Genomic DNA, 27,162 nt, shown 5'->3' on the forward strand with positions numbered 1-27,162 from the left:
CCCTCCCTCCCTCCTTTCCTTCCTTCCTTCCTCCCTCCCTCCCTCCCTCCCTTCCTTCCTTCCTCCCTCCCTCCCTCCCTCCCTCCCTCCCTTCCTCCCTCCCTCTCTCCCTCCCTTCCTTCCTTCCTTCCTCCTTCCCCTCCATACCTCCCTCCCTTCCTTCCTTCCTTCCTCCCTCCCTCCCTCCCTCCCTCCCTCCCTCCCTCCCTCCCTCCCTCCCTTCCTTCCTCCCTCCCTCCCTCCCTTCCTTCCTTCCTTCCTTCCTTCCTCCCTCTCTCCCTTCCTTCCTTCCTTCCTTCCTCCCTCCCTTCCTTCCTCCCTCCCCTCCATACCTCCCTCCCTCCCTTCCTTCCTTCCCTCCTTCCTTCCTTCCTTCCTTCCTCCCTCCCTCCCTCCCTCCCTTCCTTCCTCCCCTCCATCCCTCCCTCCCTTCCTTCCTTCCTTCCTCCCTCCCTTCCTTCCTTCCCGCCTTCCTTCCTTCCTCCCTCCCTCCCTCCCTCCCTCCCTCCCTCCCTCCCTCCCTCCCTCCCTCCCTCCCTCCCTCCCTCCCTCCCTTCCTTCCTTCCTTCCTTCCTTCCTTCCTTCCTTCCTTCCTTCCTTCCTTCCTTCCTTCCTTCCTTCCTTCCTTCCTTCCTTCCTTCCTTCCTTCCTTCCTTCCTTCCTTCCTTCCTTCCTTCCTTCCTTCCTTCCTTCCTTCCTTCCTTCCTTCCTTCCTTCCTTCCTTCCTTCCTTCCTTCCTTCCTTCCTTCCTTCCTCCCTCCCTCCCTCCCTCCCTCCCACCACCCTTTCTTTATCGAGCCCTTAACTAGTAGTCATTAAATGCGCTGCCCGGCGGCTGGCAAGAATAAGAAGTGTACGAGGGTGGATTTATTGTGTGAAATGACAAACACTGAGAGGGCTCCATTATTCCTCGCCACGGCTTTCGAAAACAACACTTTGCATCTAATGCCGAGCGCTGAAGGGACCCCCGTGACCCCCTGATGAAAGGCTGCGCCGAGCGAGCAGGAACAGCGCGCGCCGGGGCCTTTATCCGCTCCGACGGGCGTTTAATGTGCGTGTCAGGCTGCGCCAGCCAGTGTGTCCCCGAGGCGCGATTGTTTAACGAGTCATTTTGTTATGGCTCTCACATCAAGTTTCCAAAGGTGGCGGAACCGTGTCCGCGTGACATTCTCACAGGGGCCCGGGAGCTGCGGCTCTGATTGCAGTGGGAACCAGCATTTTCGGGGGCCCCTGTGGTTGCTGCCCAGAATCTGGAACGGTCAGAGCCTACAGGATATTGCGACATGAAATTGGGGCATTAAAAAAGCACATTTTGTGTTAATTTCAGCTTTTTAGAGGCAAGCCATTTATTGATTTACGGGTACTAGGGAGCCAGGGTGTAAAAGGGACAGGTTGCTAGAAAGACAGTCTGTGTGGCTACAAGAGAGCCACGTGGTCAATATTTCCACTTTAGTAAGTGGTCCCTGCCATTTTGATAGAAAGGCCCTCATTACAACACCGGCGCTAAACCATGGCTCTATTAGCACCATGGTTGGTGCCGGTGTTGTTACGAGTCCTTCATGGTAAAATGGGGAAATACCGCCCCATTCCAAGGTTGGCGGGGCGGTATTTCCCCATTTCACCATGGCCCTTCCCCATTCCCATTTTTGCCCCATAGGGCTCAATGGGAATGGGGAAGGCGACAATTACGGTACCACAAATTGCGGTACCGTAATTGCCTGCGAGGTCCCTTTGCAGGTCCCTACTTTAACGGCTGGTCCAGACCAGCCATTCAGGTCAGGTCCAGCAAAGGGACCTCATAGTAAGGCACTAAGTGGTTAACGGCGCCGCAGCCTTTTACAGCGCCATTAAACACTTAGCGCATGGGTCGTAATGAGGCCCAAAGAGTCCCAGATGCCCCTGGCTTGGCAGAACCGTGTTTACTTTTCTCTCCTTTCTTGGTGTAATGTGTGTGCCTTGTTTATATTATTAACTTCATTTGACATTATCAGTTGTAATGGTGCAAATGTTCCACTTCTATCTTCTCCAACCCCCCCACCCGCCCCCAAGCACCCACACACTCACCATTTACCACCGCCCAATCGCACTCACCAACTCTCCATCACAAGTTACCCTCCTAAACCTCTGAATCTGATGTTCATGGGCATACTCACTCCCAAACACGATCAAAAAACTCGCACCATGTACTCTCCAGTTCCTCTTATAGTCTAAAGTCCTACATTCTTTCTCGCTCCTTCTCCTAGTCCATCCTTCTGCATCTCGCATCCTTTCTCCCAGTCTATCCTTCTGCATCTCGCATCCTTTCTCCTTTCTCCCAGTCTATCCTTCTGCATCTCGCATCCTTTCTCCCAGTCTATCCTTCTGCATCGCGCATCCTTTCTCCCAGTCTACCCTTCTGCATCTCGCATCCCTTCTCCCAGTCTATCCTTCTGCATCTCGCATGCCTTCTTCCAGTCTATCCTTCTGCATCTCGCATCCCTTCTCCCAGTCTATCCTTCTGCATCTCGCATCCTCTCTCCCAGTCTATCCTTCTACATCTCGCATCCTTTCTCCAAGTCTATCCTTCTGCATCTCGCATCTTTCTCCTAATTTATCCTTCTGCATCTCGCATCCTTTCTCCTAGTCTATCCTTCTGCATGTCGCATCCTTTCTCCCAGTCTATCCTTCTGCATCTCGCATCCTTTCTCCCAGTCTATCCTTCTGCATCTCGCATCCTTTCTCCAAGTCTATCCTTCTGCATCTCGCATCCTTTCTCCCAGTCTATCCTTCTTCATCTCGCATCCCTTCTCCCAGTCTATCCTTCTGCATCTCGCATCCCTTCTCCCAGTCTATCCATCTGCATCTCGCATCCTTTCTCCCAGTCTAACCTTCTGCATCTCGCATCCCTTCTCCCAGTCTATCCTTCTGCATCTCGCATCCTTTCTCCCAGTCTATCCTTCTGCATCTCGCATCCCTTCTCCCAGTCTATCCTTCTGCATCTCGCATCCCTTCTCCCAGTCTATCCTTCTGCATCTCGCATCCTTTCTCCTAGTCTAACCTTCTGCATCTCGCATCCCTTCTCCCAGTCTATCCTTCTGCATCTCGCATCCTTTCTCCCAGTCTACCCTTCTGCATCTCGCATCCTTTCTCCCAGTCTATCCTTCTGCATCTCGCATCCTTTCTCCCAGTCTATCCTTCTGCATCTCGCATCCTTTCTCCCAGTCTATCCTTCTGCATCTCGCATCCTTTCTCCCAGTCTATCCTTCTGCATCTCGCATCCCTTCTCCCAGTCTATCCTTCTGCATCTCGCATCCTTTCTCCCAGTCTATCCTTCTGCATCTCGCATCCCTTCTCCCAGTCTATCCTTCTGCATCTCGCATCCCTTCTCCCAGTCTATCCTTCTGCATCTCGCATCCCTTCTCCCAGTCTATCCTTCTGCATCTCGCATCCCTTCTCCCAGTCTATCCTTCTGCATCTCGCATCCTTTCTCCCAGTCTAACCTTCTGCATCTCGCATCCCTTCTCCCAGTCTATCCTTCTGCATCTCGCATCCTTTCTCCCAGTCTATCCTTCTGCATCTCGCATCCCTTCTCCCAGTCTATCCTTCTGCATCTCGCATCCTTTCTCCCAGTCTATCCTTCTGCATCTCGCATCCCTTCTCCCAGTCTATCCTTCTGCATCTCGCATCCCTTCTCCCAGTCTACCCTTCTGCATCTCGCATCCTTTCTCCCAGTCTATCCTTCTGCATCTCGCATCCTTTCTCCCAGTCTACCCTTCTGCATCTCGCATCCTTTCTCCCAGTCTACCCTTCTGCATCTCGCATCCTTTCTCCCAGTCTATCCTTCTGCATCTCGCATCCCTTCTCCCAGTCTATCCTTCTGCATCTCGCATCCTTTCTCCCAGTCTATCCTTCTGCATCTCGCATCCTTTCTCCCAGTCTATCCTTCTGCATCTCACATCCTTTCTCCTTTCTCCCAGTCTATCCTTCTGCATCTCGCATCCTTTCTCCCAGTCTATCCTTCTGCATCTCGCATCCTTTCTCCCAGTCTATCCTTCTGCATCTCGCATCCTTTCTCCCAGTCTATCCTTCTGCATCTCGCATCCTTTCTCCTTTCTCCCAGTCTATCCTTCTGCATCTCGCATCCTTTCTCCCAGTCTATCCTTCTGCATCTCGCATCCTTTCTCCCAGTCTATCCTTCTGCATCTCGCATCCTTTCTCCCAGTCTATCCTTCTGCATCTCGCATCCTTTCTCCCAGTCTATCCTTCTGCATCTCGCATCCTTTCTCCCAGTCTATCCTTCTGCATCTCGCATCCTTTCTCCCAGTCTATCCTTCTGCATCTCGCATCCTTTCTCCCAGTCTATCCTTCTGCATCTCGCATCCTTTCTCCCAGTCTATCCTTCTGCATCTCGCATCCCTTCTCCCAGTCTATCCTTCTGCATCTCGCATCCTTTCTCCCAGTCTATCCTTCTGCATCTCGCATCCTTTCTCCTTTCTCCCAGTCTATCCTTCTGCATCTCGCATCCTTTCTCCCAGTCTATCCTTCTGCATCTCGCATCCTTTCTCCCAGTCTATCCTTCTGCATCTCGCATCCTTTCTCCCAGTCTATCCTTCTGCATCTCGCATCCTTTCTCCCAGTCTATCCTTCTGCATCTCGCATCCTTTCTCCCATTCTATCCTTCTGCATCTCGCATCCTTTCTCCTAGTCTAACGCGCTCTTTACCCATCCTTTGTCCTAACCTGCAGCGTTTTCTCTCTTTCTAGCCAGCACCCCCTTTCTGCTTTCTGGACCCCAGTTTCCCCTCTGCTTTCTTGCTCGTCGCTCTCCCCTCTGGGACACTGCTCCCCCTCTTCAGGCAGCATTTACACTTTTGCACCTCGTAGTGGAAAAGTGGAGCGTAAAGTCCGAAATCCCCTTAGTTTACACCTGACATTTACACTGTGGAAAAAAGGAGGAACATTGCCAGGAAATGTAAGTGCAAACAGATGGTCCCTTCCAGTACAATGAACTTGGGGGGCAACATATCCCACATGTCTTTCTCAGAGTTATGTAGTTTCATCACAAAGAACCAAGCAACAATATTAAAACACACGGGTGACCTAGTTCAGATCCACCAGAATTCTCACTCGGCAGAAAGACATAAGAGGCGTGGTGGGTGTGAGCAGAGAGCGCGGAGAGACTGCGGAAGGGGGTGGGGGCAAGAGATCGGGTGCTGGCTAGGATTCAGAGACACCTCCATAGCAGAGCTTGTCATTCACCCTACAAGGTGAGCAGTCGTTCTAAGTGACGCGTCTGATAAGATCACTTATCAATGCCTTCACTGCTGCCTCGTTCCTCACACTTCCTTAGTTTGGCTTCTGCTACACACGCGATCGCCCCCAGCATCCACAATAGGTTCCCATTCTTCAGGTTGCAAAGGGGGCATGTTGAGCCCAGGACCACCAGGAGTGGATTAAGGTGCAGACAAACTCCAACACCAGTGGAATCCTATCGGGTACACCAAGCCCAAAATCTGTCACTTTTCTGCATATCCAAAGCACGTGCAGCAGGACCACCCTCCAGGACCCACAAAGCCAGCACGCTTCCATGGAGATGGTAGGACCTCTTGTGCAGGGGCTCGCATTGAGAAGGACACACCAGTCTCTAGCGAAGACTTCTCTGCCCAGTTCCAGTTGCCATTTCTGCTTCATTGTAGAGGTCCTCTGCAGCTAGCCTGGCCACTCTATACATCTGTCAGTTTCAGACCCTGTGTCACTCTCGTCACCATCATTTCTCTGGCAGAACACAGGATCCCGATCTTTGCTCCCTTCTAGAATCTTCCTCAGCCCCCCGCCATAGCGCTTGAGTGCATGATGTAATTACAGTCCATCACACACCTGTTGCCAAGGAGATCTTTCAAGGGTGAGAGGCTGCGGGGCACCCAGTCTCCTCACACATATCTCAGGGTTCTGCAAGAGTGGGGTGCCAGAATGCACACACGGATCTCCCCTGAAGCAGGACTAGAGTGACAGGATGGTAGAATTCCCTAATTGACTGCCCCACTGCGTTAAGCGCTACATCAAAGACCCCAATCTCATCCCATTCGCCTGCACACATGCCTCGGGAGCGCAATACAGGGTCCTCACCGCCCTGATGAACCTGTCTCCAACTCCACCCTGGGAAAGAGCTGTAATGAGGAAGCGCCTGCCCTCCCTATCCAGTGCCTTCTCCGCATACAGTGACAGCACGGCACATGGGAGGCAACTGCAGCTGAAGAGAGAGTCTGGGGATCCAGCGCGGGCCTGATTTCCCGTCTCTTCCCCTCACAAAGCCCAACTGATCCCTATTAACTAGAAATTACATCCCATTCACTAGCCTGCTTGCAGGCATGCTTGCGTGGATCTTGGCGTCAACATTAATCAGAGATGTTGGGCAATGACCTGAAAAGTTGGCAGCAGGTCCACCTTCCTTGTGGATCACCTCCAGCAGCGTTTGTCTCTAGTTGTCAGATCCTACCGTTGCAGTCTAGTTCATCTCCAAGATGGCGTTGTATCAATAGACGTAACGCGTGGCATATGTCATCCATAGGGGCCGTGCCTACCGCTGGTTGTTCCCCGTTCTGCTTCCGGTTCCTCTCCTAGTCTTCCCGTTGTTCTTCTTCCTTCTGTTATTTGACTCCTCCTGTTTTCTACTCAGCCAGTTTTCCTTCTCCATGATTCCTCAGACTTGGCCACTCTTCCATGCTGTTGAAGTTACCTCAGCTCGTCGCTCTCAAGCCATCGATCCATCATTCCAAAAAGCTTTTTTCTCTCAGTGTGACGAATCAACTTCCGGGGCACCAGTGGTCCAGGGATGAATATCAGTTTCTAAACCATCAATCAGCCCCACACCTCTAGTACACCAGAAGGGATCCGAACAGGTTGGAAACGCAAGCAAATTATATACCTCCTAGTCCAATTTTCGGAACGTGGACATAGCGTAAGGCTTATCTCCTCAAAGTCGTGGATCGTTGGTTAGTTGCAACACAGCGGAAATACAATTATTACCCAATGATAAAAGCGACTATCAAGTCAAGGTTGTATACAAATATCTACTTTATTATTATCACAGCAGACCGTTCTAGCACACTATAAAATACAACCCGCCCTGTAAAGGAATGCAGAGGACAGACAGTTTCAAGAAAGAAAAGTGATGCACTCTGGATACTGACAGAAGGGTAGTCAGTAAAGTAATTAATCGAAATAGTTCAAGGATACTTAGTTTCAGCATAAAGGGAGCAATGGGTCGTAAAATGTCTCTAGGGGCCTTCGTAGAAGGACCAGGGGGACAGAACCACAATGTACCTTGAGCTTGTAGACGTTCTTGGTGCTCGACGGGATCAAGTCAGTTACGGGGTACTTTGCAGCTTCTGCAACAGAGTGCAAGATGGTAAACACCTGTGGGTATCATGCAGCATGCAGTTCGACGAGCGAGGCTGGACTGATGGCCGCAGGCTGGCCTACTTGGCAGCTCTGGGTCAGGAATCATTGTCTCAGTGCTGGTTGGCGGGTCTGAAGTACTGATCGAGACGTCTCGGATGACATTAGTGACTGCAGCGTGACAACAGTCAGCGGTGCAGTCAGTTACAGCTCCCAGGGCTCGACTGGCCCAAAAATCTCTTTAAGACGGACGCTGGTTAATTCTTGTTGATGCATGTCTCCTATCTTCGTCACTGGGTTTGTGTCGTTCTTTAAGGTGGATGGCCCAAAGCCGAGGAGAGTGTTGAAGACAACAACCTTGTCATTGTTTACGTTCAGAGACTCTCTGGCACTTCCCACCTAGGAAGCTTACTGCAGAGCCTAGCAGGGCACGCTGTTTGCTGGCTGGGTACCGGTACTGGAGCTGCTGCAGGGTCTTCTGGATTCAATATCTTGCTCTGTTCCCTGGTAGATGTTTAGGGGAGGGATCTTGCTTCCCTCTTTGGAAACTCTGGCCTTCCTTCACTGGCGGAAACTGTAAGGCAGACTGTACCTTCAGCCAAGGTGCAAATGAGGTCTTCCTGTTGTCCCTTGCAAATTATTCAAATGATCTTCCAAAAGAGGGGCTCAGACCCCTTTTAATGCCAAATGGGCCACAGTGATTGGTGGAGGCTGAGTCTACCTTAATGAACCAATCCTGGGTCGCCACCAACAATCTCCTGTATGCATGAGGTCATAAGCAGAGTGTTTTGCACCAGGAAAGCTAAAGGGGTGAAAACATGTAATACTAAGTCCCACCCATCTTTCTGTCTGTTGTGGATCAAAGGGCCTCTCCAGTTAACGGAGCTCTCTGTGGTTCCTGATTAAAGCAGCAGGTCTCCCTTGAAGCTACGGCGGGACCAGATTTTTGGTCTCGGGCAAACCACATACCTTCTGAATGGGGTCCCCCTGCGGGGATGACTACTGTAAATACATAGTTCCAGAAATGACAGGTCACCTCCCTTGAAAGTGAGAGGCGGGAGCTGGCTTCAGGTTGTCATAGTGCATATCACAGGGTGTTGGGGTTTTCCTGTCCTTTGTTACTCCTGTGACCAGGCCTCCTGTGGGCCTGTTTGAAATAACTCTAATTAGTATGCAGGGCTGTCACCAGCAGCTAAAAAGGAAAAAGTGGGTCCATGGAGCATTTGTTAGTTAATTAGGCTGGCCAGAAGGAAGGTTTTGCCTTCCCCCTTCTGAGATGCCTTGATGTGCTCTTGGCTGTCATCTCCCAACTAAATTTGACAGGGGGGACGGCACCTCTAGGCTGTGTCCACACAGAGTACATGGGTCTATGTGTATTTTGTGCGGTGAGCATAGGACAATGTGTGCTTATTAGCCCCACTCAATTTTCCAGAGGTTGATCTAACATCATTCAATTGCATTTAAAGTTTAAAAAAAAGACCAGGTGAGTGCACAACCACTGTGCGGATGGTCGAATTCCTCACACTAAGTACGGGCATTTTTTCTAAAGGGTCTGACTCTCCTTGGAGCCACTGTACAAGCCGAGATATCCTGTCTGTTGTGGCTGCAGGGGAGGAATGGCTTTGCTAAGCACGCTTTCAAGCTGTAGCAGCGTACAGGTAAGGCGTATTGCTGCAAGTTTGCAACCCCCATAAGAAACCTGTTTACCATTACTCAGATGCAGGATTTGATTGCTGCAGTGTAAGCTTTGACCAAAGAATTACAAACCTTGAAAACTGAAAATGTAGTATTTATGCAAACAATGAGAAATCATGAAACCCTTCCCGTACGTTCAGCTTCCGATTCTGCGTCTACTGAAAAATGTCAAGGCAATCCCAAAAGCGTACAGTGAATTTCTCCTTTTGACGAAACGCTTTTCCCAATTATCGAGCAAGAGTTGGGTTCATAGTAACTCATTTAAGTGGGAACTCCTTGTCATGGGCAGCCAAGTTAGTGGTCCTTGATGACCTGATCTTGAAAAACTTTGATAGATGTCTAACCACCTTTCGGAGACTTTGTGGATGTCTAGAAGCCTCTTACTCAGCTCAAGAAGGACTCCTTGGTCTCCAGCAGGTTCAAATGGATCTACCTACTTATACCATGAAGATTAAACAGTTACCATGGAAACTGTGTGGCCAGAAGACGCCTGTTTTACATTATTCAGATGTGGGCTACAGGATGAACTGAAGGATGAGCTTGCTCGTATTTCTAAACCAGCTACTTTTGATCAACTGGTACAAGTTACTTTACAAACTTATAGTTGCTTACAACAGAGGTGACAAGAACGAAGAAAGTAGCCTCCCAGAGCAGTGCCCCCTAACACTGCAAAAACTGCTTCCTCTACAGAACTTCAGGACCTATGCAAGTTAGTGCCTCAAGTGAACTGTTATCAGAAAACCTAAAACCTAAAGGTGTAGATGGAACACCACTGTCAAGTTGTCCAATAGTTGAAAATACCTTGAAAATGCATCTTCGAATTAATAACCATGTATGGGGAGCACATTACTTTTGACATCATTCGCACAGCTCATTATCTCTTTATGTTAGAGATTGCATAGCTAAATCAACACAACCCGTGTATAGATTGGACCATTTACACCTTGTTCTTAGGATTAGAGTATTGTGTGTCTCATTGTTTCAAAAAGTCAGTATCGCCAGCTTATATGTCAGAGACCTCAGATCTGCTCTTACAGTCCATGGAAGCCAATATAATCCCTCATCAGTATGCACCATTTCAGGCCATGCTCCAGGAAGAAGAATCAAACCCATTACTTCCTCATTGATCAGAAGGTTGTTCTGTAGAACTTTTACCCAATGCTCAAGTCCCTTTCAAAAGAATGTTCCTTTTATCTCCAGCAGAGAAAATTGCTCAAAGAGTACTTGGACAAGAATTTAAAGAATGGTTTTATAGGGAATTAGTGTCTCCCGCAGGGGCCTCTCGGTTTTTTATACCAGAAAATAAAACTCTAAATTAAGATCCTGTATTGATTACAGAGACCTAAATAAGATCACAAAGAAAGATAAATGCCTCTTACCGCTGATTCAAGATATTCTGGAAGCTCTACCGGTGGGGCAGCTTTTTACAAAACTTGACTTGTGAGGAGCATATCATCTGATTCGAGTGAGATCCAGAGATTAGCGGAAAACAGTGATTTGTATGTCATTTGGTCTTTTTGAATAGTGTGTGATGCCTTTTGTCCTAGCCAATGCCCCATCCATTTTTCAGAGATACATGTATCATCTTTTTTTGGATCTTTTAATGCATTCGGTGGTGGTGTATCTCAACGATATTCTCAATTTTTCTCGAACTCCTCAATATCACACACAGCGTGTCATATAAGTTCACCAGAGAATGCATACAAATCGTCTGAAAATGAAACCCTGAAATGTCTATTTGTGTAACATTGGTTCCGTAATTAGGATATGTGCTTTCTTTGTGCCTATTGCTTATTTCTACAGGAATTGTATTCCACGTTTTTCTTTTTATGTATTACCTCTCGCTCAGCTGTTAAAGAATAATTTAAAATTCCATTGGGGGACATGAAGCTGAAGCAGCCTTTGATAGCCTGAAAAAACCTTTATTTCTGCCCCTGGTTTGGTTCCACCGGATCATCGCTTATCTTTTATTCTTGAAACTGATGCATTCGACAAAGCTATTGGAGCAGACTTGAAACAATGTATCAAATATAATGAAGAACGTTAGGTAGTGTATTTTTCTAAAACCTTACTGAAGCTGAAAGACATTCCGCAGTTTTGGAGAAAGGGCTATTATCAATCAAACGTGCCTGTCAGGAATGGCGAAATCTACCATGTAATTGAAATATGTACGGATAATCAAAATCTGCGACTACTTCAAAACTATTCATGTAATTACAGCCGACATTCCTGCTGGGCTTATTTCTTTTTCTCATTAGGACTTTTTCTTACCCAAATTGCTGAATAAAAAATCATAGTAGCAGACATTTTGTCCCACCTTGGACATTTAATGAATGATACTCAAAGACAACATGAAAGGGTTTTTCTGGAACCCACCTTTGACCTTTCTGTGGATAAACGTTTGGACCAAGTAAAGGTGACTACTACAACCACTTGTGCAGAAGTACCTCCGATGTATCTTAATGATCTCTGCTTTGGGGAGCGTCTGGCATTTTGCAAAAGAAGCCAGTTACATATGCCTCCAGGATCCCTAAGGCAGGAGGCTTTGTCTTTGTGCCATGATTCCTTAGTAGCAGGCCATTGAGGCATTGCTTCAACGCAGGAATGTTATCCTGTCAATTTTGGTGGCCAAAGTGAAAAATGATGTTCATTCCTTTGTGTCTTCTTGTTCAATATGTGCTCAAGTAAAACATCCCTGATGAGCCCCTCTCGGGAAGTTATGTCAACCATCTATTCCCAATAAATCATGACAACACATTTCTACTCATTTTCATAGTAGATTTACCTTCTTCTCGAAATTATACCACCATCATGTTTACAGTGGATATCTTTAGTAAGATGGCACATTTTACACCTATCCCTAAATTACATTCCTCTGCGGAAATGAGTGCTCTCTTTCTGAAAGAAATATTTAGGTTGCATGGATACAAGATACTGTCAATTCGGATCATATCTCACAGTATACGTCCTATTTTGGACCTTATGCAAGGCGTTAGGGATTAAGAAAAACCTGCCATTAGAATACCACCCCAAAACCACCAGGCAAATGGAACGGGTCAATCAGATTCAGGGTCTGCACTGTTTTGTTACAGAGAACAAAGACAATTTGGCTACCCTTGAACTTATGGTTCTTTAGCAATGTGCATGCAATGGATGGGGTTCACAGAATAACTCTGAGTCAAAAAAATTGAACCAACTCAGGAAGATGGCAAAGGTTGCTATTTTATTAAAACTTATCTAAAACGGGGATGTTACAATGGACATCAACGGACGTTCGCTCAGCTCTCAACAAATCTCACATAAAACATAAACTTTGTACTGAAAATATGTCAGAGGTGACATCATACTATGTGGCAAATAAGAAAAACTTACACGAGATTGTAATTGGTTCAAGAGGAAAATCTAAGCATTCTTTCTATAAGGACTGGGATTGCGATTGGTTGCCCACTATCAGGTGGACAACTTATGTCTATCTCTAAAACATGTCATATACAACACTGTTAAGTAAAGGGTTTCTCATTGACTCTCAAACTATAAGGCCCTTCATTATAGGGCCCTCTACAGTTGGTTGGCACGCTTGTGCCATGTCTGGGATATTAGGTTCACTTAGCAGAACGTAAGCTCATACCCAGGTGCCAGGAGATGGACTTGAATTTACCTCCCAACCCAATTAGCCCAACATCTCATCACCCATGCCTACTGCCATGCAGGTTGTCTTTGAACTTGGCCTTGCAAAGTATCCTTGTCTGTGGGAATATATGGGAATATATGCTTTCACTATCATTGCTCTCGGACTCCAAACTCAACTCTATTTACATCTTTGGCTTACTTGACAGGAGACCATGATCTGTTCCATTCTGCAGCATTTTAATGTCTTAAATGAATAAATCTTGGCACTCTTGGTGTTCTTTATTTGCCCCTTAAAAAGGGATGATTCATCCTTCTAACATGTATTTCCAGGCCAGGCAGCCTCACCAGGCTCTTCCCCAATCTCAGCGTCTTCATGCTGCGACGCAATTCTCGGCCTTTCACCTCCATGGGTTTCATTTTCCTAAATTCTTGACACCAATGTCCAGCTTCTATACAATGGCGGCTTCGCCGGCAGTCTATTCACTACACATAGCCAGCTTCTATGATAACCTAGTCTACTTGTATTTCTGTGTCTGTACAATTATTGAACCTGCCGCATTTCTGTAGCACTTCACACACGTGCAATCTTCTTTTCAGCATACAAAAGTTTACTCGATTCTTATCTTCATCATTTGTTTGGAAAAGATCCATGCATTCTCTTCAGCCAGTATTCTCAGTGCGTCACGCTCGTCTCTTGTGACATCACTAGCTTCACTTTCACTCTTTTGCATATTCCTTCAGGGAGTTCCTCCCTCAGATTGTCATCTCTTTGGTGATACATTCGATACAGTTTTCTCAATGGGTACCTTTTCTTAAATACTCGCCGCGGTATTGGCACAACTGCTGGTGTTAAACATGGACCAGTCTCGGACCTCCAACATATATGAGGCAGGGGAGCGGGATTTCCTGCAGAGGTATGCAGCTGCTCCTCTACACACTTATTCCAACAGCAGAATTCTCCTCTAACAATTCTCTACAGTCTTCTCTTGGAATGTCACCTTTTTGCAATACCTCTGGTTTTCATCCCAAATGGATTCCGGTCTTATCATCTTCTGTATCCTCAGTACCCACTGTGGAAACTACAGCTCAAACCCTCCACGAAGTACACATTCTTGCTCTACAGAATTTACAAAAAGCAGAAAAGAGAATTAAACTGCATGCTGATAAAAAAAGAAAAACAGGTCAGCGACTCCAGTGTGTACTATAGGAGATGATGTATGGTTGTCTTCCCGACATTTACCTAAACATCTAATTCTAGGGAAATTTGCAGCTCGTTTTTTTTTTGGCCTGTTCAAATCAAATAATTCATAAATACAGTAGCCTACAAATTGAATTTCCGGCTTCATGGCACAGAATACACCCAGTTTTGTGTGCATCTTTGTTAAAATCTTATGCACCAAGGAATGCAGACTCTTCCATACAACAGAACCTGCTACAGTCCATCTGCTACCTTAAGAGTATAAATATGACAACATCCGGGACGCCAAATATTATAGAGGTGCATTGCAGTGTCTAATTCACTGGAAAGGATATCCCCCATTAAATGTTCTTGGGAAACTCTCCGCAATATTCAAGCTCCATGGTTACTTTGACAGTTTCATGACAGGTATCCGGAAAACGAGTGGAGCATTGCCTGGACAGGGGCATGATGTCGGATCCTACTGTTCCTATTGGCAGCGGTGGCAAAGGCTCCAAAGAATGACTCGTTGTCATTCTGCACTGTTTAAGATGAACCAACTGAGGCAGTCTAGTTCTTCTCCAAGATGGCGTCATATCAATAGACTTAAAACATGACATACATCATCCAGAGAGACAGTGGCTACCTCTGTTCATAAGACAGCTTCAGTGATCCAATAAGTCACGTTGCAACTCTCTCCGTTGTGCTTACGCACCCTGGTTGTTCCCCGTTCCATTTCCCATTCCTCTCCTAGTCTTCCTGTTGTTCTCCATCTTCCTTGTGTTATTTACTCAGTCAGTCATCCGCCTCTGTGATTCCTCAATCTTGGCCAGTCTTCCATGCTGTTGAATTTGCCTATGTTCGTTGCTCTCAAGTCATCGATCGACGCATTCCAATGAGGACTTTTCTCTTAGTACAGGAGTTTTTTCCTAAAGGGTCTGACCATCCTTGGAGCCACTGTACAGGCAGAGATGTTGCCTTCCTGTCTGTGATGGCTGCACGTTAGGACTGGTGTTTGCTAAGCACAGTTTCTAGCTGTAGCAGCGTACAGGTAAGGCCTACTGCTGAAACTGGGTAGAGGTCATTTCACCATCCCAAATGTTCTCTATAAACACCTCCATGCACAGCTTCAAGATTGGCTCCCCTAACTGCTTGAAAAACTACCCATAACTCCATCTATCCCAGACATTTTACCACTAAGCATGTCATCAGTGTCATTTTCTATTCGCCCAGCCTATACGATCCTTACATTTCCATCCATTGGCCTTCCTCTTGCTTCGCCATGGTCACCACATGCAGGAGGGTCTGTATTTCCTCTTTCACTGTCTCATACTATGCCACATAAAGCCAGGTGTAGTATTCTCTAAAAATTCCTGACAAATATCTCTTGCTGTGTGTTATAGTTTTAAATGCTTGATTCTACATTCCAGGCATTGGAATCTACAATCAAGGAGACTCTGAAGGAGTTAGATGCTGAAAGAAGAGTTGTGGCTGTTACATTATGAAGATTGATTTTAAATAAATACGTTTGCTTCACACTTACCCTTGCGTCTCTATCGCTCTCGAGATGCAACATAATTTGGTGATGAGTTGTCAGCCGCGACTATGACCTGGGTGCTGTTGCACCGACTGAAGCGTCCAGGACCAGTAAGAGTCAGTGTTGACGCACGGAATCAGGATGCTCACAAACAGGAAGGTTTGCGCAGAGGTGAGCGCAGGCAACACAACCATAGTGGAGCTAGGAAAACGACAAAGTAAGCAAAGGCCACAGATTAAGGAAGAGTGTGAGGATAGTAGAGGGTGCAGGGAAAGGAGCATGCTACAATGCATGTTAGAGGAAAGGACCCAAGGACGCAAGAAAAAACGTCCTATTGAGCAGTGCAGCAACATAAAAAGACAGCTATAAGAGAAAAGGACCTAGTAATGTCAAGAAAACGTCCTATTGAGCAACAAGGAAGTGGAAGGGCATGTCATGAACAGCATGAGGTGCTGTGAATGCATAGACTATCATTTAAATAAAAAACATAGAAGCACAGTGAGATACTGTTTCAATTAAACTGAGAAATGCAGGGAATTACAGTTCACCCTCCAGAGAATTTCCTACCAACACCTGGAAAACTGTCTGTCCCTTGGGCGGAATGGAAAGAGCATTGGCGTAATTACATTAAGTGGAACCAGATGGACTGTCTGCAGAAAAGAAAAGGCAAGTGTTGCTACATGCTTCAGGCCCAGAAGGGCAATGCAAGTAGAGAGAGTTGCCACAATTGACTTCGGTTGAAGCAAGGGAGATCAATGACCATGAGAAATCTATAGGAACATTGAGCCTATATTATGCACCTGAAACAAACATCCCAATGAACAGAATCAGATTTTATTTCAGGGTCCAAAAACAAGGAGAAAAAATTGAGAAATATGTTTCAGCATTGAAGACATTATCCTTGTCATGCAGATTAGGGGCAGGGATTACGGCGGAAGACTTAATAAGGGACCAAATAATTAAATATCAATCTTGGTGGAAACTACTGTGATTGCAAAGAAAATTGAGCACACCCAGATATATTGAACAGAAATGAAGACAAAAAAAGCAAGAGGCAATACAAGGAAAAGCAGAACAAGCGATTAGCGTAGAAGAGCCTGGACAGGTGAATATAGTGGAAAAAATAAAAGAGATCACGGGCCAATGAAGGAAAAAATAAGCTAACAAGATGAGGAATAGAAAAAGTAAAAAATAACATGGAACATTAAAAGCAACTCTGTGGGTTTTATAGCCAAGTATCGATGTTTCAGATATTGAAGTATTGTACATTTTGCTAACGCCGGATATAGGGAAAAAGTGTTCCATATGGAATATGAAAGGACATTTTGCAGTGATGTGCAGGAAAAAGAGGCGAGTGAACATGGTACACGAAGATGAAGAAAGTGAGGAAGTTAAGATGGCGATGGCCGTACTGAACTACAGAGAGTTTGAGTGCTGAGTTGCAAAGTGTTAATTGAGAATTGGAAAATTAAAATCATAGTGGACATCTGTTCTCCGTATACGATCATAATGGCAAGGGAAAGGAGAGAGCTGCAAGGAATGGGGGTGTAGACTAAACTGCATTCATCTGACATCAATAAATACATGAACCAAAAATTAGAAGAAAGAATCCAGGCAAATTCGAGGGGACAAGGATTGAGATTTTAGACAATTTCAACTCCATTATTCAAGAGAGGAACAGAATGGCAGTGATAAATATCTGTGTGGCATGGAAGGGAGATGGCATGACCAATGTGCACTGAAAATAAGACTTGATCCATGCATGAAGCAGCCAGTGTTGAGTGTATGATCAGAGGAAAAGTCGGAGCAGGAGTTGTTTCGGAAGTCTTTTCTCAGGGATTAGAATGGTTGAGAGGATATGCCCACAAAATGTATCGTTACTGCAGGATCCCTTATGGGTTGGCATCAGCTGATTCAGTTTTCCAAAGGATGGTGATTCATTTGCTAAACAGACTGCTGGGAACTGTAGTTTATCCAGATGATGTTTTTGTGAATGGAAAAGGGATGATAGTAGATTCCGTGTGGTTTTGGGAATATTGCAAGAGAGAGGATTGAAATTGGAAGTGAGCAAGTGCAGATTCAGAGTAAGTGAAGTGGACTATTTGTGACATGTAAGAAGTGGTGAAGGTTACAAGCCAAAATGAGATACCATGGAAGAGATAAAAAGGTCTCCAGCGCCCACGAGCAAGGATGAAGTGAGGTAATTCCTTGGGTTGACAGATGTGGTGATTCAGGGGCAGAGTTTGATAACTCCAGAGAAATTGAGGGAAATGATTATAACATTAGCTCATGAAGGACATCTGGGCATTTGTGGAACTAAACAAAAGGTGAGAGAAAAATATTGGCGCCATGGTGTGGATTTACCAGTTGAAAGATTTGTCAGGAATTTCTGGCCTGCATGAATTCTGGCACAAGTTGCAAGGTGGTGAAGCAAGGCATTAGGCCTGCGGAAGTTACAGCAGGTGAATGGAAACATGTAGGGATAGATATTTTGGGGCCATACAGGAACACAGGATTGAGTTCAAGGTATTTTTTAGTGATGGTAGATTATTATTCTTGGATGCCTAAAGTAAAAATGGCACGTGACACAAATACCCAGGTGGTGGTGAGGTTTTTGTATCAAGTGTTTCGCAAGGAAGAATACCCAGAAGAGGTGATCAGTGATAATGGTGTCCAGTTCAAGGGGCAGGCACTGTTGGAGTATGTAAGTAGCATGAACATTAAGAGGAAGTATTTGGTGAATTGCCATCCCGAGACGAATGGGTTAGTTGAAAGCCTCAATAGGCTGTTGATAGAGACAATTGAACAAGTGATGAGGAACATAACTGATGTGTTCACTTCTGTGGAGGAAAGATTGTGGAGTGTCAGGATGTTTCGGAATAAGCAGATAGGACAGTCGTTGTTTTGTCTGCTGAGGGGTAGGGATTTCAATACTAAACTTAAACCCGTGTGTTTTAATGAGCTAAGGAGCAAAGGTGAAATAGATCATGTCAAGGTGAGGGAGAGAATTGAGCATGGACAGTAGGCTCAGGATGCAAAACGGTGGAAGAGATCGAAGGAGATTGTAGTAGAAGATTGGGTGAGGAGGAAAAGAGATGAGCCAAGGTTTTTTTTTTTTTTATTCAGTACAGGTGGTGGAGGTTTTCTCAAATGCCATAAGAGTTACGGATGGTTCGATATGGAATTTCAGTAAAGTAGTAAGGTAGAACTGAGAGGAACCTAAGGAGGTGTGGTGAAGAAATGAAAGGGGCAAGGTGGAGAGTGGTGCATGCTGCGTGCACGTGGATGGAACTGATAGGTGAATGTGTATAGGCATAGGTGGTAATGGTGGCTGCAGGAGGGCGCGTAGAGCTCCTGTGTACTCCAAGGACTATGCTATTTAGTAGTGGCGTCATGCCTACATGTTAGCACTGTTGCTATGTTTCCAGGGGGAGAAGTTGGGGTTGATTAATTTGCAATGTGTGTTTTACCATAGTTCACGTTGATGTTGTTATCATTTAGTTTTTCTTTTTCTATTTTTTATGCTATTCTTGTGAGTTGTTATACTTTAATAGAAATTGTTGGGCATTCAAAGAGGATACGTTTGGGTCACACTTACCCTTACCTCTCAATCTCTGTCGAGATATAGCTCTGCTGTGACACCATCCTGTCTCCCTAATCCCCGTGAATGCCTGACGAAGCCTGGAAGCCATCTCTCCTTGCTCCCAATGGTCGTGGTTTGTATGTTTGCGACTCAGAGTAAAGGGAACTGTGAGGCGTTTCAGTATTCACAATTGAGGATTAAACCAAAGCAGAGGAAATTATTATTAAGCAAGAAGGCCAACAATTAGAATAATCAAAAGGTGGGGTGCATGGTGGGTGACAGAGCCCCTTCTATAAGAGGTCATTTGAAGAGGCAGCATCTGAACAATTAAAACCAGAGAGGGAAGAACAGGGGGCCTGACCTCAAACCATCTGAGTAGGGCTATGAGAAGGTGGCAGATAAAAACTGACATGTAAGGGCGGTCTTAAGACACCACCAAAATTGATGTTGCCATGTCCCCTGGGCCCTCTGGCTGAAGCATAGTCCACCTGAAAGAGCTGGGCTAAGAGCTCTCCACCATGGAATGGTGAGTGTGTGAGAGTGAGAGGCCACACCTACCCCATGGAAGCACCTAGAAAGTCCACGGCTTAGATCACGATAATATTACATGGTTGATGATTTCGAAGCAGCCAGCAGGCCTTGCTGAGCGAGAGCGGCAGTCGCTGGAGCATTGGGCAGCTAGTCAGAATGGATGATGCAATCCTCACAATGCAGGGGACCCGAGATAGCAATAGGGCCAATAGGGGGAAGTCTCTTAGGAGGTGGGGAGCGAACACAGACCATCCAAGGCCATCGAAGCCTGGAGGGGGTCCTGGCGCACTGCACATCGGAGGGGGTTGTGCAATCCGGAAATGCCCGCGTGAGTCCCGGAAGCGTCTGGAGGGGCAACAGGAGGACCGTTTGGACCGTTTTCATACGAACCCGGATGTCGTTTATAAAGTGGCTCCGGACGAGGCAGCACGTGTCCAACCATTTTAGAACTAGAAATACAGGGACGTCATTGCCCCTTTTGCATTCCTGGGGGGAATGAGAGAAGGGACAGCTTTCCTAGCAAGCACCTGGATGCTCTCATGCACAGCAGCAATGTATGTTGCATCTTTGGGTCAAGGGGCTACTCACGGGTAACCCAGGGGAAGATTGAGGGGTGCTTTTTACTTGTCCTCTGGATGAAATGTCCAGGAAACAACATACCGAAATAAGAGTTTTTCAGTACCTCCAAAAAGACGACTAGCCTTTTCTCACCGAATGCACCTTATGATAGGGACATTTATTTACCTTATTTTATTTTAATTAATTTTATTTCATTGGTGTTTTGTTTACTGCCAACTCAAAAGATGGATTGTTTCACAGCGCATTTGGGAGAGAAGAACAGGGCAGTGAATTTAAGCAATCCAGGTGCCTTGCCGAGTAGAGGGTATTCCTCTATGAGAACACACATCTTTGACAATTCTCAAAAACGGGTGAAAAGCGCGCTCAGAGCAATTTTCTAAGTCTCAGAAATTAAAGGTAAGGTAAAAAAAAACTAAAAAAAACAGGCTAATACCTTACTTTTCCCTTCCGAGAGATTGTCTTTCTACTTGGAGGCAGAGTGGGGTCACGAAAAGATGTACTCATAACTGCCAATGCCTTCCACCTGCAAATAGCACATGATTTTATGATGGCATGAACCCAATGGATTCCAATGGAATTCGCCTCTTTAATGCGCCTGCTAAAAGGAGGAGCATTCCATAAGGATTCTTTGTAACCTTTTTCTGTCATGCATAAACAGCAGGCAGAATTTACAGTTTTTGCAAAACAGGCTTTAACAAAAAGGCGTAAAGGTAATTTTACACTAATATTTTGCACAAGATTTTGCAAAAGAAATCAAGGTTAATGGGGGAAAGCAGAAGCATGATAGTGCTACTGTTGTCTGACCTCTTTATGCAGTTACAGCTTCTTGTACAACAACCTCTTGTAAGTGCATTATAGTGGCCCAGATTCAAGCGTGGGGGTAAGCGGGTCCCTGAAGGAGGTGATCTCGAGCTACGTAAAGAGCCAGGTAGAGTTCATTCAAGTGAGTGTTCTATCAGGGTTGGGTGAGTAGATCCGCGAATTTACTCTGGATGTCTGGGAAGGCTGCCTTGAGCAAGTTTGACTGTAAGGGACCATGACTTGGGAGAGCAAGGTCACCTTCAGGCTGCCACGGCAATCTCTGAAAGAAGAGTTAGCAGAACCAATATCACCGGACTATTCCTTGCAACCCCAAAAGGCGCTCGTGAAATATTGCTGTCTCTGAAGTGGAAAACTAGCAGAGGAGTAAAAATAGGAAATCACCTTAGCCTCCTCACGAATGGAGCAAGAGCTTGTAGTCATAAAGGCTTCTGTCAAAATCGCTCTAAGTTAAGGCTTAATATATCCTTAACAAGGAAAGGGAACTTCACAACTGCTGGTTGGTGAACCAGTCTTGCAGATAGTCTGGGTGGTGACTGATGCGGAACTCAATCTAAAGGCTCCAACCCCTGATGGAATTCAGGACCACTTCGGAGGTGCCCAAAAATTGGTTCCATTATACAAAGCCCTCCACAGAGCACCACAGTCTACCAATAAAGACTGAACCAAAATATCTGTGTTCAGGCTTCACTACGTAGTCAGATTAAAGCATGAATAGACCTTCTCTAGGGTATGGATAGGTCTTGTTCGGAACACTGTCAGCCCAGTGATCCGTCACGGCCCTATGGGTTTCATGGAGCAATACGTCCATTTTCAGCTTCTCGGAGAAGTCTTTTAGGTCTTCCTCTAAGGAACACGTCTGAGTATCTGGATGCAATCCAGGTCCACCGTCAAATGATAGCAGAATGTCAGGGGAGCATTGATAACTACCAGAGCCCTGACACTGCCCCTGCTTAAGTCCAGCGGATAGAGAACTCCAGATGATCCCTCACATGGATGACACACTCCACATTCCTCCGCTCGATCAAAGTCCTCAAGTGAAGAATGAGATGTGGGAGGGAAGAAGAAGCATCCAAGGAACACGATCAGATGTGCATCCACATAAAGTAGAGAAGAAACTTTCCTCCAAGAGCTGCCGCAGGTCCTTAGGGAGCAGCGGTTCTGTTATAAGAGCATGATTTCTAAAACGGAACCGGAGTGGTGTGGATCGTTTCAAAAGTCTGCATGTGCATCACAATGTCCACCAAAATTTAGAATTCCTTCGAACATCTGCTGATGAGTGCCACCCTGAAGCCACACACCACAATCAGGATACTGCTAGCATGACAGCCATTACTCTACAGCATGCCTTTCCCGCTAGACCTCCTGGAGAAGACCATCACTAGGAAGCACGCGACATGTAGCAGACGTCAGACTACACATTGTTGACCCCACCCACAAATCAATCCTGGAGTGGGTAGGTCACGTGTAATTCCTGGGCTTTGAACAACTGGTCAGTGGCCCCCACTCTTACCAATGACCACATCCTGGACACCATCTTTACCTGGACACAGCCATCACTGATATCACAATAGAAAAACATTTCTGGACAGACCAACTTGTGGCAAGCATACTGATATTCTCCTCAATAACAAGAGAAGAAACCTCAAGATACAGCAGGCAAAGCTCAACAGAAGTCTTCAACTGCATTTCAACGCATCCAGAAACCCCAGGCATCGGGTTAAGTCAACAAAATAATAGCACTCCCCCAATGAGGAGGCTGTAGATTACTAGGCCATCATGACCAGAAAAAGAAGTAAACCAGAAATAAAAGCATCTGTTTAATGGTCTGATGAAGCACTACAGACAGGAAGAGGCAAAATCAGAAACCCAAAATATTTTGGTGCGTATCTGAGAAGACCAGCGATACAACTGCATGCAGGATCCATTCCCAGAATTACCAGTCGCGGATCCGGTGCAAAAGAGGAAACAACTCCACAGCAGGATCACTGAGGCCAACCAGTACTCTGAGGTTCCCAGCATCCTCCATGAGCTTGATAACCCTCCCGAAGGCCAGCAATCAGCCCTGTCTCCAACCCCAACTGATGAAGGTAATTTCATCCTTGATCCCCAACAGAGTGGAAGACATCGAAAGGAGATCAACTCAGCCATCCTAGAGAGGTCCTCATGGTCTCACTGCAGGATCACCTGGGGCAACATCTGCTTTCACATCCTTAGCCACACTCACTCAGAAAGCAGGACCGAAAGTGGCCACCAAGTTGAACATGTCTTCTTCCATGAACACGTGGCCTTGTTTGGCGGCTTTCACGAAGAAACCCCTGGAATCTCTGGCTGCTCCATTAATCATCCCTGCAACTGATCTCTCCTATTCCGAGTGGTCTATTCAGCTCCAAAAAAGCATCGGTCATCACCCTTCACAAAAATCCCATAGGAGGATCACTCAGAGGCAACGCAAGACAACACAGAGCACCACAGGTTCGATCCCAGGGTCCGCACTTAGAAACCTCTGGGTATTAAGCGCGTTATAAATAACCTATCATATCATAAACATCTTGCAAAGGTTCACCCAGTTGCCAATTAGTCCTTCGAGGCTAACATTCTGCATAAGGTGGTCTCCGACAGGACTACAGCCAGGCCTGTGATGTATTCCATGAAGAGAAATAAGGTTTCATAACCACCCAGCATATGGAACGCACCCTCCTTAACACCAGGCATGAACTCCTGATAACCCGGGAGTGATCATCCCGTTCAGCCTCTCAATGGGATGTAGGTCAGTGGACCACCAACCAGGCCCTCGTCCTGAGGCTGAAGCAAGGCATGGGATCTCCAGGACAGCACAGGCCGGCATGACCTCTTCTCTCAAATTCTTGTGCTTCTAGGTGTCGATGGGCGACACAGCTCTGCATCACACATCAGATTCTACGGAGTCACGTAGGGTCTGCACTTTCACCATGGTTATTTAAGACACATAGAGGCCCCTTTTCAGCCCTACTGGAATCTTTCAAGACCCATTGTCACGGGCATGTGTACTATTATCAATTCTTCATCCACCCAGGACATGAGAAACACGATAGTCATGGCATCATTGGCTACCAACACCTTTTCTAATGGGGTATGAGACACAGTTTTCTGTGTCTGGACACAAGTAAAACAAACATCCTCATAAGTAGCCCAACCAAAACCAAGGACCGGCCATTTCACTGGCCTCTCCCATCCAATAGCCCCTTCTCCAGTAACAGAAGGTCACCCTGGACTCACAGCTGTCCTTTGGCCCACAGATAGATGCAATAGTCAGCAGGGTCAATCATATAGGCTCTGCAGGCTAATCCCCTTTGCGAAATAGGATCAGATAGTTGAGATGGTCCAGGCTCTTGTTCTGTGCAGAATAGGGGCTTATATCTGCCTATATGTGGGCGTCCTCAAATGACCAGCAATACACTAACTGCCAGTCAAGAGTAGGAGAGCACACATTCTACTGGGCTTGAAAAGAAGCCTTCTACCTCACCTGCAAAAGTCTCCACTCGCCGCTGTTGGAACGGACAATCATGTTAAAGTGGATCTGGAAATAAGGGTACAAAACTCCCCTGAAGAACTGAAATGGTATGCCCCGGTGAGGCGCTTCAGATGAGCCAGCATAGGCCACCTCCTTGTGGTTCAGTGCAACCGAAAACACTGAGATGGCCTCATATCCGGAGTGAGCGTTGCCACAATTTGCAACAAACTTCAGCTGACAAACTCCAAGTAAACTACCTCACTTCAGGAAGTACTGAAAGTCCTTCTCTTTCAGCGAGCAACGTGGGTTTGACGCAAATACCAGAGAGTTGCACCCTGAGAAAGGATCTAAAAAGCATTCCTTGATGTGCCCATCCCATGCCTGGCCCTCCGACCCAGTTTAACTGCTGTTAGCCTTGCTCTTCCTGCCTATTACAGGACGCTCTGGCCACTCCAGAGCCCCTGCCAAGGGGATGCTGACCCCCCATACCACTGTCCACTAACCGCACCACAATACCATTCTCAGCCTCTTTGCTCAAACATTATCAGGCCGATTCATGTAATTCCTCACAAAAGTGTCGCACGCGGCTGGCGCAGAGCGTGCCCGTGCGAATGTCTGCGCCAGCTGCGTGCGATAAAATCAATTTCCGCGCACATCGTATTCATGGATTCTCGCCTCCAAAAGCAGACGTGGCGCAGCGAACCTGCAGCAGCGCCAGTAACGCCCCCAAGAACGCCTTTGCGCATGGAAAAGCCATCAACATCGCAAAACCATCGCCAAGGGCTGCGCCAACCCTGGACCAGTTCAACGGACTGGCAAACAGCAAACGCAAAGCGGGGAACGTGTATTACGGGTTTCGGGAACACGCGTGCGCGAGAAGTTTCACACGCGATCTGGCCTGGGTGCGGGTATTCCCGGGGTGCGCGAGAAGTTTTACACGCGATTGGGCAGGGTACGTGTATTACAGGGGTGCGCGAGAAGTTTCACACGCGATTGGGCTGGGTACGTGTATTACAGGGGTGCGCGAGAAGTTCCACACGCGATCGGGCCTGGGGGAGCGTGTGCGTGTATTTCAGGGGTGCGTGAGAAGTTCCACATGCGATTGGGCTGGGTGCGGGTATTCCAGGGGTGCTTGAGAAGTTTTACACGCGATTGGGCAGGGTACGTGTAATACAGGGGTGCGCGAGAAGTTTCACACGCGATTGGGCTGGGTACGTATATTTCAGGGGTGCGTGAGAAGTTCCACACGCGATTGGGCTGGGTGCGGGTATTTCAGGGGTGCTTGAGAAGTTTAACACGCGAATGGGCTGGGTACGTGTATTCCAGGGGTGCCCGGGAAGTTTTACATGCTCGCCTACAACACGTATTCATGGAATCGAACGTGGCCAATCCGGAAACACGTACGCCACCAGGAAGTAGGCGTACGTCCACCCGCACAGCATAAAAGTGCACGCAAACAACAAACAAGCTCAGACGCCAGGATGAACATAACGTTCCTAGCAGCAGTGGCCGTGGGATACCGCAGGAGGTGGAGGAGGATAGTCCGGGCCAGAATTTTTACACCCAGAACCAGCCTTTTTGGGATGCCTGATGACCATGTGTATGGGAGGTACAGGTTTCCACCTCACATAATACTCGACCTGGTCAGTGAGTGGGAGGATGACCTCACATCAACCACCCTGTGCTCCCAAGCACTCAGCCCCCTGCAGAAGGTCCTCAATGTACTGCACTTCTTGGCCACTGGATCATTTCAGCGGACAAGTGCCATAATGGGGGGGGTGTCACAGGCCACGCAGTCACGCTGCCTACACCAGGTCTTGGCCATCATCACTGCACGCCCATCAGTCCGCAGGCACATATACCTGCCCAGAACACCTGCAGAAAGGCAGGCTGTCACCCAGGATTTCTAGAGGGTGGCACAATTCCCCAAAGTGCTAGGTGCCATTGATTGCACCCATGTGGCTCTACGTCCCCCCAGGGCAACTGAGCACATCTATAGAAACCGCAAGCACTGGCATTCCATCAACACCCAGGTAGTATGTGATGCCGAGGGAATCATCACCTCAGTATACGCCAACTATCCAGGCTCCACCCACAACAGTTTCATCTACAGAATGTCTACCCTAAAACGGGACATAGAAGCTGGGCGGCATGGCGATACATGGCTGCTCGGTGAGTATAAATGCCACTGCGCATGCATGCATGTCAGATACTGAGTAATGTCACAACCCCACTAATGATACCCATCACCACCTCCCCAGGGGACAATGCCTACCCTCTCAGCACCCACATGATGACGCCAATTCGGAACCCCACCACGCCACCCCAGGTAAGATACAACACAGCCCACATTGCAACCCGGGGCATCGTGGAGCGCACATTCGGAGTGCTCAAGTCACGCTTCCGCTCCCTTGACCGTTCTGGCGGGCAGCTGTTATACGCTCCCCCAGTAGTGTGCAGGATCATAGTGGCAGCATGTGTCCTGCACAACGTTGCAACACGCCGGGGCCTGGCCGTGGACATGGTGGTGCCCCCACATCCCCAACCACATGCATGCCCACTGCGCATGGGAGGGGAAAGGGCACGGGGTGAGGCAGCCCGTACGCAGCTCGTGGCTAATTACTTCACATAAAATCACACCCCTGTGGAGTGCACACAGCCCTGGCACATACCAGCTGACAATCAATGATGATTGTAACTGACAATTATGATGTGTCAATGGACAGTCAACTGTCACAACCA

This window comes from Ambystoma mexicanum, chromosome 10 (assembly GCF_040938575.1).
Source record: "Ambystoma mexicanum isolate Mex_15411 chromosome 10, UKY_AmexF1_1, whole genome shotgun sequence".
In the NCBI taxonomy this organism is placed as follows: domain Eukaryota; kingdom Metazoa; phylum Chordata; class Amphibia; order Caudata; family Ambystomatidae; genus Ambystoma; species Ambystoma mexicanum.